We start from the raw sequence: 14,700 nt of genomic DNA on the forward strand, positions 1-14,700 counted from the left end.
ACCCGTTCCCCAACGCAATATTCCACCACTCACCCATAGTCCCCAACTGCGCAGGGGCGGCTCATTTCCCCTTATTCACCCTCCTTTTTAAACTTTTTAAAAAATCCAAATGGACTTGCTGTCAGAATTTTTTTTCCAATTGCACCTGCTGCCAGGACTCAGTGTCCTGGGATTTGCAAAATTGCAGCAGGCAGAGTCAGCAATTGGATTTGGATTTTTTGCAATGAGAAGTTAAGTGAAAAGTTAATTTTTTAAAGTTTTAAATGTGAATAACTTGTAAAATATACCATCAATCTGAATGAAACTTTGATACAACACACCACATGACAATGGTGAGTAAGGTGGTCCAAAAATTATAGTGCTATCGTGTACCGTTTTGGTGTAATTTCAGGATCTCACTCACACGGAGACATCCAAACAAACAAGATGAGAGTTTTAGTAATATACTAGACCAAGTGCAGACCCTTTGGGTCTGTTCCCCAACGCACCCGTCCCCTACCCGTAGCCCCCACGGGAGACGTGGTCCTCCAACTCAACCCGTTGCCGAAGGTAAGTTTCGAGCACTCCTTAGCAGCTCGTGAGCCTCCCCCAGCACTGGAGTTGAAAAAAATCCCAATACCACCTCCCCAATTGCAATACCAATTGCCCCTTCCTTCTCCTGTCCTGCAAGGAGCTATGATGGCAACATTGTTGCAAATGTGCACTTGCTGTGAGATGCCATTGAGCTGAAAAGTTCAGAGTGTTCCTGCCAGTGCTCTAGTCTTGCAACTTTGTATCGAAGTGTGTTGGAAGCTGTGAGGAATGATTTTAACGGGAAAAACCATTTTAAAATCAAAATTTTGTCAGATTTTTTAACATGACCATTAATAACTCGAGAAATAAAGCATGAAATTTTCAGATAAGGCGTTTCGGACTCCAGGGGGAAAATCTCTTCCGGAATATGTAAGGATTTTACCATTAGCATGTCGCTTTTTTTCAAGAAGATGTGATTTTATACACAAACAAATAAACACACACACACACATCCAAGATTAGACTTTTAATAGTTACTCGACCAAATGGGACCCGTGGGGTCTCATCCCCTCAACCCACGGTTGTGGGCGGGGGGGGGGGGGGGCGCACTAACACTACACACACACTAACCACTCCCCTTGATATTATATTAATATTATTCATTGGCTCCTTTTACCCCATCCCTGCCCTATCCACTGACGCATAGCCCCCAACTTGCAGGCACATCTAGAGAGGAAGGGGGGGGGGGTAGAGAGAGAGGGCAGAGACAGGGAGAGAGGGGCGGAGACAGAGACAGAGAGAGGGGCAGAGAGGGAGAGGGGGGGGAGAGAGGGGTGAGGGTGGTGGGAGAGAAGGGGGGAAAGGGGTGGAATGGGGGGAAGAGGGGGAGGGAGGGGAGGGGGGAGAGGAGAAGGAGGGGGAGAGGAGGAGGGAGAGAGGGTGGGGAGAGAGGCCGTGGGAGGGGAGGGAGGGCGGGGGGGAGAGGAGGAGGGGGTTGAGCAGGAGAGGGGAAGAGGAGGGGGGAGAGGAATGAGGGGGGAGAGGAGGAGGGGGGAGTGGAGGGGGGGGGAGAGGAGTTTTCAGCTATGATCTTTGGTCTTCAGTCGACGGCCCGACTTTTAAATAACGGGGGGGAGGGAGGGGTGGGGGGGTGATGTCACTCACAGTGCAAGCAAGAACGGCAGGCAGGCAGGTCCATTGTGAGGTCATCAGCTGTTTTCTTTCAAAGTTATACACACACAATTAATTATCTCTACAGCTTACCCTCTTAGTCTAGTTCAGTAAAACACTAAGTCAAGCACTGGATCAACTAATTCTTTTTACTCGTTAGCACAAACGAACTTCCTATACAATACCTAACCAACATTGCGGGTCCGATCCTTGTCTCAACTCGTCCAAGACCCTCAGCTCATGCGAGTAGACACCTCCGACAAGTCACACAGTCCCGAGTGTACTCCCAGAAGATCGACTCCGATACATGTGGTGTCCCCCCTTTTATAGGGTATCGGACCCATGGCACGAAACTATAAGAGGGGGGGCAACCCCTACAAGCCAATCACAAACATTGATCATATAATACATTTATTGGCAGTTTCCTAACCCAATCACAACGTACCCCATTACATTGTTTCCACAGAAAGTTCTATTTTGAAGACAGTTTACTAAAGTAAAGAAACATTTCCCCAGGTAGTATAAACAATTTGAACACGGCGCCATACTTTAACCAATAACAGCACAAACACTCTGCAACATAATTAACAATACTTTACAACACCCCATCCTATGACCATTCCTAATCATGCATTTGCAATCCTGCTCTGCTCTTCTGCAAAACCCTCACACATATTAACAATAAGGACAACTGGACCTCACCTTATCCTCAATGTTCTCCCATTGTCCAGACACCTTGGAGTCATGACTCATAGCCCTGCAACTTTTCACAGAAAGAGGACAAGCAGGCTTTGCAAATACAGAGATTCTCCATTTTGTGATATGTTTTACTTGGCCAATATTATCACACACACACACACATCCAAGATCAGAGTTTTATAATTATAGAGATATGATTATATATACTAGACCAAGTGGGACCCATTGTGTCCCTGACACATGGGAGGCCTGGTCCTCCAACACAACCCATTCCCCCAACGCAATATTCCACCACTCACCCATAGCCCCCACTGGAGGCCTGGTCCTCCAACACAACCAATTCCCCAATGCAATATTTCACAACTCACCCGTTCCCCCAACGCAACCCATTCCCCCAATGCAATATTCCACCATTCACCCATAGCCCCCAACTGTGTAAGGGCGGCTCATTTTCCCTTATCCCCCAGTCGGGAGTTTATGTAAATGAGATCCCATTGTGACGTCACAGCTGCTAACTGCCACTGCAACTTCGTGATTTTTCTCAAACTGGATTTTGTAAAGTTAAATTTGTGAATAACTTGTAAAATATACCATCAATCTGAACAAAACTTGATACACACACCACAGGTGAGTAAGGTGGGATAAAAATTGTTGCGCTATCGTGCACCGTATCTAAATCTAAATTTTATTAGTTATGACATCGGATGGAAGCTGCATACCAAATCTTGTTGCACTTATGTGCAATGACAATAAAATATTTTATTATTATATTAATTGTGTATTCCTTGGATTTAAGGAAGTGGAGGTTGCCCTGCCAGGTGAAAAAGTTTGATTTTGAGAGAAAGGGAGAGCAATGTATTTAATGGTGACTTGGATGTGGAAGGTGAGTGGATGGTTTAACTGGAGATATGTTGTGGTAAATGGAAGCAAAGATCAGACATCTGGAGTTTTGAAAATACAGCTGTAAATTGAATTTGTAAATACAGCTGTAAATGAGTATCGTTTAATAGAAGCAATTAGGTTTAGCAGGGGGAGTGATATGTGTTAACAGAAGTGATTAGGTCTCGTGATGAAATTTGTTGATTTTTTTGCCCGAATAGCTTCCTCAGTGTATTTATGCTTGCACTGAAGTACAGGTAATATTCTGCCAGTGTAAGCTGGGGTGCAGTGGTGGTGCAGCAGTCGAGTTGCTGCCTTACAGCATCAGTGACCCAGGTTCCATCCTGACTATGGGTGCTATTTGGACGTCCTCCAAAAAAGGACAGGTTTGCAGGTTGATTGGTTTAGGTAAAAATTGTAAATTGTCCCTAGTGTGTAGGATAGTGCTAGTGTATGAGGATCCTTGGCCAGCACAGACTCAGTGGGCCAAATGACCTGTTTCTGCGCTGTATCTCTAAACTAAATTGTATTCTCAAAAGTTTTCATTTGAAAGTTTCCATTTGTGCTCCGAATGCAATATGAAAATCTGAAATCTCAAATGCTCAAGTAGGGGACTTACGTTTAGAAAAGGACACGTCCCCAATGAAGAAAAGGTATTCTGCTTTTCTTGTTCGAGATCCCTACTCCACAGCTATCATTCTCCACAATAAGCTTTCACAAAGAAAGAAGAACCTTTGCAATTAAGACCGTGCATTTATCTTTCATGAAGGCACCTAAACTTCATTTTGTAATTAACTCATTTATTTCCCCAATATTCTCCATTTTCCAACAAGTTATTGAACATGCTGACTCTTGAGAGATTACTTTCCATTGGTATCAAGAGCCCTTTGGTACCTTGCCCAATTGATTATTATTCATTTGAGGATCTTGGCAATCACTCTTGGTCATTTGTTATCTGCTTCCCTTTGTAATCCACTAAGTAGTTTACTCTAAAAATACATGATCTACAGTATTATATAGCATTACTTTCAGAGGTGTTCAGTGATGTTTGGATATTCTGGGACAATGCCATCCTTATCACCACAGTTCCAGCAAATTAATTTGTAATTTGTTTATTAAAGCATATATAAAGCAATATATTTAAACATTATTTTGTTAAGGTTCAAGCTGTTTGCAATTTGTCCATGTCCAGTATATGGAATTAGATGAGTGTACCTCATACTTGTACCTGACTTGTCTTCTCTGTGATATTAATCCTTAAAGGACACAAAGTGCTGGAGTAATTTAGCAGGTCGGGCAGCATCCCTGGAGAACATGAATAGGTGACGTCTTAGGTCAAGACCCTTGTTCAGGCTAATATTCTTTTCCTTAATTTTCCTTAATATAGGAATTTGCGCATTCTTCTTATGACCACGAGGGCTTACTCCATGTGCTTTGGTTTCCTCCCACATCCCTAATGTTTTTGGAGTGAGTGAGAAAGTGGGATAACAAAACTAGGTAATCCATGTCCGACATGCACTCGATGGGCTGATGGGGCGATTTCCATGCTGTATTTCTAAACTTAATATCGACCTGAAATATCACCTATTCCTTTTCTCCAGAGATGAGGTACTCCAGCTCTTTGTGTCTACCATTTTTCTTCTTGACTGTGCCTTATAGCTAATCATTATTGTGCAGTTTATTTGCAGTTTACAATATTACTAAATACTCAGCATCACAAGTCAAATTGGGGGGAAAAGTTATTGGGTAAACAAGAATATATTTTTCTCCTACATATTTCCTTACAATATAGGAGGCCATTCTGTCCACTGTCCATGACAGCTCTCTTCACAATTCTTTTCCGCAATTATCTTTCTGTAACTTTACACATGAGCACCAACCACTCCCTAATTTTCCCACCAGCCATCTAAACTGGATCAATTGCCATGGTATATCAGCCTAACAGTAATCGTTGAGATGAGGGAAAAACTGCAGAACGTCGAGGAATCGCAGGCAGTCATAAGGAGAACATGCAAACTTCACACAGACTGCACCGGAGGTCAGGATTTAACCTGGGACTTGTGAGAGACCTGTTCTTACAATTTGTTGTGTACATTAAACATTTGTATATTTAATGATTCTTAATGCAACCAAAGCAACATTAAATGCACGACACACAAAGACTGAAGAAGGATCCAAACCCAAAACCTCGCCTTTCCGTTTGCTGCCCAGATGCTGCCTGACCCGCCGAGTTCCTCCAGCACTTTGAGTTTGACTTCAAGCTCTGGCATCCACAGTTTCTTGTATGTCAATTAAATGTGAGCAGTCCTTCAGAAATTAACAGACTTCCCATTGGAAGGGAACAACAATGCAGTTAGAAATGTCCAAACTATGTATAGAGTTTGAATGACAGAAGAGCTGTGGACATATTTAGAAAATGGGATGAATATTAGGAACATGGCAGATGGCACAGATTTGTTATGTGGGTTTTTTCTAAAATAAATTCCTATTGGCCAACTATCGAAAAGGCACAACATTCTGTGAACACCCCAAACAGTTGTGTGTTATCTTAATCAAAGGGATTAAAGAATTATCCCTCAATTCTGGAAACTGAATCAAGAAGTCTTTCTTATATGTTTATTTATAATTAATTAATTAATAATTATATATCATTCATAATTAAATCTAGTACAAAAAGCATAGGGAAAAAATGGAGAGAGGCAAAAAATATTTAAAAGAACTTAATATATTTTGGAAATGTGATAATAACTGAACAATAAAGTACATCAATGGCCCATGCAGTTTTTCAAAACTGAGTAAATTGGCAGATGTAAACAATTTTGTGTGAATGTTGTTAAAATCAAATTCATTTTTCATCTTGCAATTAATGTACTTTAATATGTATTTAAGAGATAATAATGTCTGGAAGTAGGATTGCTTGTTTTTTGAGACCTAATGAAAAATAGAGCGTGATTGAAATTAGTGGAAAATGAAGCTCATACTGAGAGTTACATGGTCTAATATTTCTTCCAGTTCCTCCTAAAAAGTAATGTCTGGAAAAACCCAGACAATTGCCTTGCCATCCACCTATGTGTTTTGCACTCTTGGATGCTAGGTCAGCAATTTACATTCAGGATGAGGCCAATTTTTTTACAGCTTCAGTGCTGATCAAATAACCCACAAATCTCACCCATTACCTGAGTCACAAGTTTGTGATCTTCACAAAGGTGCATAAGAAACAGGAGTATATGCCTCTTAATCCTGCTACACTAGTCTTTGTCCATAGCTGATCTGCAGTTGGCCTCCCCAAACCCATAGCTCCACCCATTGATCTGCTGGTGCAAGCTAATCTCATCCAACCGCTGATCCCCTTTCCTAACCATTGGCCTCTATTTTATCCATTCCTTTCCCACCCTCTGCATGCTTTCTCACTTCTTCAGCTCTGATGAATGGTCTTTCATCTGAAATAGGCAAGGTTTATGGAGTAGTTTATTTTAGAGATACAGTGCGGAAACAGGCCCTTCAGCCCATCAAGCCCACGCTGACCAGCGATCTCTGTACATTAGCACTATCCTACATACTACGGACAATTTACAATGTTTCTTACTGAAGCCAATTAACCTACAAACCTGTACGCCTTTGGAGTTAGGGTGAAAGCAGGAGCATTCGGAGAAAACCCATAAGAACGTATAAACACCATAAACACAACACCCGTAGTCGGGTTCGAACTGGGTCTCTGGCGCTGTAAGGCAGCAACTCCACCGCTGCCCATCGGATAGGATGGAGATATGGAAATGAAAGGATATGGATTATGTGCAGGGAGACAAGAGTTGGTTTTGGTATCATGTTCAGCACAGACATTGTGGGATGAAGGGTCTGTTGTGCTGTACGGTTTTATGTTCTAGGAAACGTTATCTCCTCTTTCCACAGATTCTGCCTAACCTGAAGTATTTCCAGTATTTTTTGTTTTATACCAACCTCTCTTCCTGACTATGACCACCACTGAATACAGGTAACCCCTGAATTAGAGCAGTTACGTTTCTGAAAATTTGCCCTTGTAGAATTCACAGATCACTTCCTAAAAATTTAAGATATAGAGAGGGGAGAGGAGGGGAGATAAATAAATATCAAAATTGCTGATGATACAGCTTCACATTACAGAAAATAGCAATAGGGACTGCTTTCTAGCAATGCACCCACCCACACCTTTCGATTTTATTAATAACTATCCATTCCCCTTTTCTAATCTTCATCCCTTGCCACACAACACTCAAATCCAAAGCCCTTCTCCCTTGCAATCTTGTAAGTGTTATCAAATCACAATTAGCTTGATTTCCTCGGGTGCTTCACACAGTATATTACAGCACAGGAACAGGCCCTTTGGCCCACAATGTCTGTGCCGAACAAGATAAACTAATCTCATCTGCCTGCACATGATCAATATCCCTCCATTGCCTACATATCTACACGTATGTGCCTATCCAAAAGCCTCTTAAATGCCACTATTGCATCTGCCTCTGCGTCCGCCACCATCTCTGGCAGTGTGTTCTAGGCACCCACCACTCTTTAAAAAAAATTGCCCGTACATCTCCTTTGTGGAAAATGCAAAGGAACGGCTTTTTGTTGTAGCAGGTCTTTTCACTGGTGTACAGCGCCTTGGGCCTTGTATGCTACTAAGTTTCCCAGTGATTGACTGAAACAAAACACTTGTTGGCGCTCTGCAAACATGCTGATTAGCAACCTGGAAAAGGCACATTTCAATTTTGAGATGTCTTTTAAATTAAATTCAATAATGGAAAGCTCAATGTTCATCCTTCTAGTTGCTGACAAAAAAACAGTTTCTTTAGAGTTGAAACTGCCAATATCAAATCCACACAAAAATCTTCAGGATTGATCAGTCTTAATGGTTGTATCAATTTGTTCTGGATTTCAGGTGACACATCAGGAGTAGAAGAGTCCCTACCAACTAGTTTCAAATTCCGATCACACATGCACATTATGTTCTTTATAAGTACTTATACCATACATTTAGACGTTATTTTTTGTGTGTAAAAAAAGACACAACGTACTGGTGTAACTCAGTGGATCAGGCAGCATCTCTGGGGAAATTGTATAGTTGACATTTTGGGTTGGGAGAAGGGTCCCCCAACGTGAAATGTCATCTATCCATGTTCTCCAGAGATACTGCCTGACCCACTGACCTGCTAGAGGCCCACAACAGTCTCGGACTTGCCTGGAACAGGCACCACTCTTAAGAACTAGAGTGTGGACTTTGGAAGTGGTGCCAAAACACAGCACCTCTTGCATGCGGGATCAATAGACTATTCCTGTACACTCGCTAATCGGGGATTGGGGGCATGGAAATACTCTACTGGACTGTTTATAAGAAAATAATTTCACTGCGTTAGCACTTCACACATGTGACAATAAAAGTACCATTGATACGGCATGGTAACAGGCCCTTCTGCCCAACTCATCCATGCAGAACAAGTTGTTTAATTGAGCTATTTCCACATGCCTACGTCTGGCCTAAATCCCTCCAAAGATAGACACAAAAAGCTGGAGTAACTCAGCGGGACAGGCAGCATCTCTGGAGAGAAGGATGTTTTGGGTCGAGACTCTGCTTCAGACTGACGTCAGGGGGGAGGGAGATAGATAAGGAAGTGTGAAGGTGTGAAAGCTGGGCAAAGGGAATGAATATTCAAGGTAATGTAGAATAGATCATTGTTAGCTGGAAGAAGGTAACAAACCAAACAGAGATAAAATGTAGTCGGAGACAGTAAGACTGGTAGAAGAACTGGGAAGGGGGAGTGATGGAGAGAGGGAAAGCAAAGGTTACTTGAAGTTAGAGAAGTCAATGTTCATACTGCTGGAGTGTAAGCTGCCCAAGCGAAGTATGAGGTGCTGTTCCTCCAACTTGCGCTGGGCCTCACTCTGGCAATGGAGGAGGCCCCGGACAGAAAGGTCAGTGTGGGAATTAGAGGGGGAGTTAAAGTGTCCCACAACTGGGAGATCAGGTAGGTTTAGGCGGACTGAGCAGAGGTGTTCAGCGAAATGATCACCGAGCCTGCCCTTGGTCTCGCCGATATACAGGAGCCCACACCTGGAACAGCGGATATAGTAGATGAGGTTGGAGGAGGTGCAAGTGGACCTCTGCCTCACCTGAGAAGACTGTCGGGATCCTTGGATGGAGTCAAGGGAGGAGGTATAGGGACAGGTGTTGCAGCTCCTAAGGTTGCAGGGGAAAGTACCTGGGGAGGGGGTGGTTTGGGTGGGAAGGAACGAGTTGACCAGGGAGTTACGGAGGGAATGGTCTCTGCAGAATGAGGTGGAGATGGGAAGATGTGGCTAGTGATGGGATCCCGTTGGAGGTGGCGAAAATGTCGGAGAATTATGTGCTGCATGCGACGGCTGATGGGGTGGAAGGTGAAGACAAGAGGATCTGTCTTTGTTACGAATCTGGGAGGGGGAGCAAGAGCGGAGCTACGGGGTATCGAGGACACCATAGTGAGGGCCTCGTCTATGATATAAGAGAGGAACCCCTGTTCCCTATAGAATGAAGACATCTCCGATGTTCTGGTATGGAACACCTCATCCTGGGCGCAGATGTGGCGTAGACGGAGGAATTGGGAGTAGGTAATGCCCCAGAAATAGTGGATGCATTAGTGATAATTTTTCAAAACTCTTTAGATTCTGGAGTAGTTCCTGAGGATTGGAGGGTAGCTAATGCAACCACACTTTTTAAAAAGGGAGGGAGAGAGAAAACGGCGAATTACAGACCAGTTAGTCTAACGTCGATAGTGGGGAAACTGTTAGAATCAGTTATTAAAGACGGGATAGCAGCACATTTGGAAAGTGGTGAAATCATTGGACAAAGTCAGCATTGATTTATGAAAGGTAAATCATGTCTGACGAATCTTATAGAATTTTTCGAGGATGTAACTAGTAGAGTGGATAAGGGAGAACCAGTGGATGTGTTATATCTGAACTTTCAGAAGGCTTTCGACAAGGTCCCACATAAGAGATTAGTATACAAAGTTAAAGCACACGGTATTGGGGGTTCAGTATTGATGTGGATAGAGAACTGGCTGGCAGACAGGAAGCAAAGAGTAGGAGTAAACGGGTCCTTTTCACAATGGCAGGCAGTGACTAGTGGGGTACCGCAAGGCTCAGTGCTGGGACCCCAGCTATTTATGATATATATTAATGATTTGGACGAGGGAATTGAATGCAACATCTCCAAGTTTGCGGATGACACTAAGCTGGGGGGCAGTGTTAGCTGTGTGGAGGATGCTAGGAGGCTGCAAGGTGACTTGGATAGGCTGGGTGAGTGGGCAAATGCATGGCAGATGCAGTATAATGTGGATAAATGTGAGGTTATCCACTTTGGTGGCAAAAACAGGAAAGTAGACTATTATCTGAATGGTGGCCGATTAGGAAAGGGGGAGATGCAATGAGACCTGGGTGTCATGGTACACCAGTCATTAAAAGTAGGCATGCAGGTGCAGCAGACAGTGAAGAAGGCGAATGGTATGTTAGCATTCATATCAAAAGGATTTGAGTATAGGAGCAGGGAGGTTCTACTGCAGTTGTGCAGGGTCTTGGTGAGACCACACCTGGAGTATTGCGTACAGTTTTGGTCTCCTAATCTGAGGAAAGACATTCTTGTCATAGAGGGAGTACAGAGAAGGTTCACCAGACTGATTCCTGGGATGTCAGGACTTTCATATGAAGAAAGACTGGATAGACTCGGTTTGTACTCGCTAGAATTTAGAAGATTGAGGGGGGATCTTATAGAAACTTACAAAATTCTTAAGGGGTTGGACAGGCTAGAGGCAGGAAGATTGTTCCCGATGTTGGGGAAGTCCAGAACAAGGGGTCACAGTTTAAGGATAAGGGGGAAATGAGGAATGGACCGAGATGAGGAAAACGTTTTTCACACAGAGAGTGGTGAATCTCTGGAATTCTCTGCCACAGAAAGTAGTTGAGGCCAGTTCATTGGCTATATTTAAGAGGGAGTTAGATGTGGCCCTTGTGGCTATGGAGAGAAGGCAGGTACAGGATACTGAGTTGGATGATCAGCCATGATCATATTGAATGGCGGTGCAGGCTCGAAGGGCCGAATGGCCTACTCCTGCACCTATTTTTTATGTTTCTATGTTATAGAGTCTACAGGAAGCAGGGTGGGAAGAAGTGTAGTCGAGAGAGCTGTGGGAATCAGTGGGTTTATAATAGTTGTCAATTGATAGTCTGTCTCCTGTGATGGAGACGGTGAGATCAAGAAACGGTAGGGAGATGGTCCAAGTGAATTTGACTGCAGGATGGAAATTAGTAGTAAAGTTAATGAAGTCAGTGAATTCTGCATGGGGTGCAGGAGGTAGCATCGATGCCGTCGTCAATGTAGCAGAGGTAGAGTTCGGGGATAGGGCCAGTGTACGCCTGGAAGAGTAACTGTTCAACGTACCCTACAACGAACCCTAACCCCCAAACCTTTCTTACCTGGGTTTTATCCAAGTGTCTTTTACTTGTACATGTCTAGAAAAGATTTAGTGTGGGCCTAACGCAGACAGATGGGACTAGGTCAGGTGGATAACTTTGTCAGCATGGATTAATTGGCCAGAAGGTCTGTCTCCATGCTGTATACAGTAGCTGACTCTATAAAGCGAATGCTGAAGGGAATTCCTGAGTAAACATAGATGACTAGTACAGTAGATTGACTCTGAATATTTTTCAAGCCACAAAATTCATGTCAATTATTTGGATTGCCTTAAATTTTTTTGCCATATTTGCCTGCGGAGAAGCCGGGCCAGAGCCTTACGGGCTGGAGCCCAAGCCCTGCGAGTCAGTGGAATCTTGCGGGTCGGAGTTGGAACCCTGCGAGTTGACGGAGCCCTCAGTCAACGGCGCCCGTGGCCGGCCCCTGGGTCAATGGAGCCCGCAGCTGGGGCCTGGGTCAGAGCCACGGAGGCGTCAGGAGGGGACCCGGCGCTGATTGTGAAGAGGTCGTTGCGGCGGGTGGAGAGGATGGGCCATGTGAGAGTGAGGATGCTGCTGCCAGGGGGAGAAACAAAGGAGGACCCGGCGTGGGGGGGGAACCACCGTGAAGGAGGGGGCAAGAAGAACAATGGAGGACCGGGGGGAGAGAATAAAGGAGGATATGGCGTGGGATACTATGTAACTTTGTATGCGTCCTTTATGTGGCGACTATTGTATGCCTTGGGTATGCAAGCAAAGAATTTCACTGTGACTTGTCACTTGTGACAATAAAGTATTCAATCAATCAATCAAGAATTCCTACCACCAACATCTCAAGATCAGTGAGGGATAAATCACTTATCTTGCCAGCGGCATCTGTACCCTCTACAAAAAAATTATTATAAATAGGGAATGAGCAAATATGAGGGTGAGTAAAACACAAAATGCTGGAGTAACTCAGTGGGTCAGGCAGCATCTCTGAAGAAAAGAAATAGGTGACATTTCGGGTTGAGACCCTTCTTCAGAATTCCTTTTCTCCAGAGATGCTACCTGACCTGCTGAGTTACTCCAGCATTTTGTGCCTATCGTTGGTGTAAACCAACACCTGCAGTTCCTTCCAAGTGAGTAAGAAAGATGATAAATCTCTAAGGAAAGAGTAGGCATGGAAATTTCTGTTTACATAGAGAGACACTCACCTGTATAAATTTACTTGCAATCCATGTTCAATTAGACTTTGTTTGTGAACCAAATTAGTAATAATTAACAGCTGAAAAGCAATCGTGCACAATGGCATTAGAGAGGGCCTTGGACATCATTCTTCCAGGATGATACCAACACCAGGAACATGTGGGAAGGCATCCGGGCCATAACAAACTACAAGGCCCCTCAGATGTCTTGTAAGGATGGCACAGACTTTCTAAATGAACTAAATAATCATTTCGGCAGGTTTGAGGCACTGAACACCACTACAATGAGGAAATTAGAGCCTCAACCAGGAGAACAGACACTGTCTTTTGAAACTGCTGAAGTCCGCAAAATCCTGGAGGGTATTGACCAGCGAAAGGCAGCCGGACCGGATAACATACCGGGGCGTCTGCTTAGGGGATGTGCCGACCAGCTGGCTCTGGTTCTGACAGACATTTTTAACATCTCCCTGAACCAGGCCATTGTTCCAACATGTTTCAAGACAGCCACCATCATACCAGTTCCCAAAAAGTCCACAATAACCTGCCTGAATGATTACCGCCCCGTAGCACTCACACCAATAATAATGAAGTGCTTTGAGAGGCTTATTAAGCAGCACATGGTCTCTAAACTCCCCTCCAGTTTTGACCCGTTCCAGTTTGCTTATCGCCCGAACCGCTCCACAGAGGATGCTATTTCCTCTGTAGTCCACCTGAGCCTACAACACCTGGAGGAGAGGAACACCCACGTGCGGATGCTGTTTGTTGATTTCAGCTCAGCATTTAACACGATAATCCCCCAGCATCTGGTGAGCAAACTGGCACCCCTAGGTTTCAATACCATACTATGCAACTGGATCCTGGATTTCCTTTCTGAAAGACCCCAGTCTGTGCGGGTGGGGAAGAACACCTCCTCGGTCATCACACTGAGCACCGGATCCCCTCAGGGCTGTGTCCTGAGTCCGCTGCTCTTCACATTGATGACACATGACTGTGTCGCCAGGTCCACTACTAACCATATCATCAAATACGCGGATGACAACAGTAGTGGGCCTCATCCGCAATAACGACGACCAGGCATATAGAGAGGAGTTGGAACAGCTCGTGAGCTGGTGCAGCAGGAACAACCTTCTCCTAAATGTGAACAAAACCAAGGAGATTGTCGTCTATTTCAGAAGGAAAATTCAGCCCAGTCACACTCCACTTTGCATCAACAACTCAGCAGTGGAGCAGGTGAAAAAGATCAAGTTCCTGGGGGTGCATATAACGGACACCTTAAACTGGTCCACAAACATTACATCTCTGGCAAAACGGGCACAGCAGCGGTTGTACTTCCTCCGCAGGTTGAGAAGTTTACACCTCCACCCTCCCATCCTCGCCACTTTCTACAGAAGCACAATTGAGTCGGTCATGACCAGCTGCATCTCTACGTGGTGCGGCAGCTGTACAGCTGCGGACTGGAAGTGCCTTCAGAGAGTGGTGAGGACAGCGGAAAAAATAATTGGGACTTCTCTTCCTTCAATCATGGACATGGGGTACAAGCGCTGTCTGATTAGAGCTAAGGGCATTACCAGAGCCCCCACACACCCACAATTCGGACTGTTTATACTGCTTAACTCTGGGAGGAGGTACCGCAGCATGAAGAGCGGGACAACCAGGTTCTGCAACAGCTTCATCCCCCAGGCCATAAGATTACTGAACAATCAACAAAACCGAGGCTAGAACTTTTTAAATATCGACACTTTTAAAAAACTTTTTATATATATTTATTTTACAGAACCATGCACATGAGGCATTTTTA

Source organism: Amblyraja radiata, chromosome 8, assembly GCF_010909765.2.
Source record: "Amblyraja radiata isolate CabotCenter1 chromosome 8, sAmbRad1.1.pri, whole genome shotgun sequence".
Classification (NCBI taxonomy): domain Eukaryota; kingdom Metazoa; phylum Chordata; class Chondrichthyes; order Rajiformes; family Rajidae; genus Amblyraja; species Amblyraja radiata.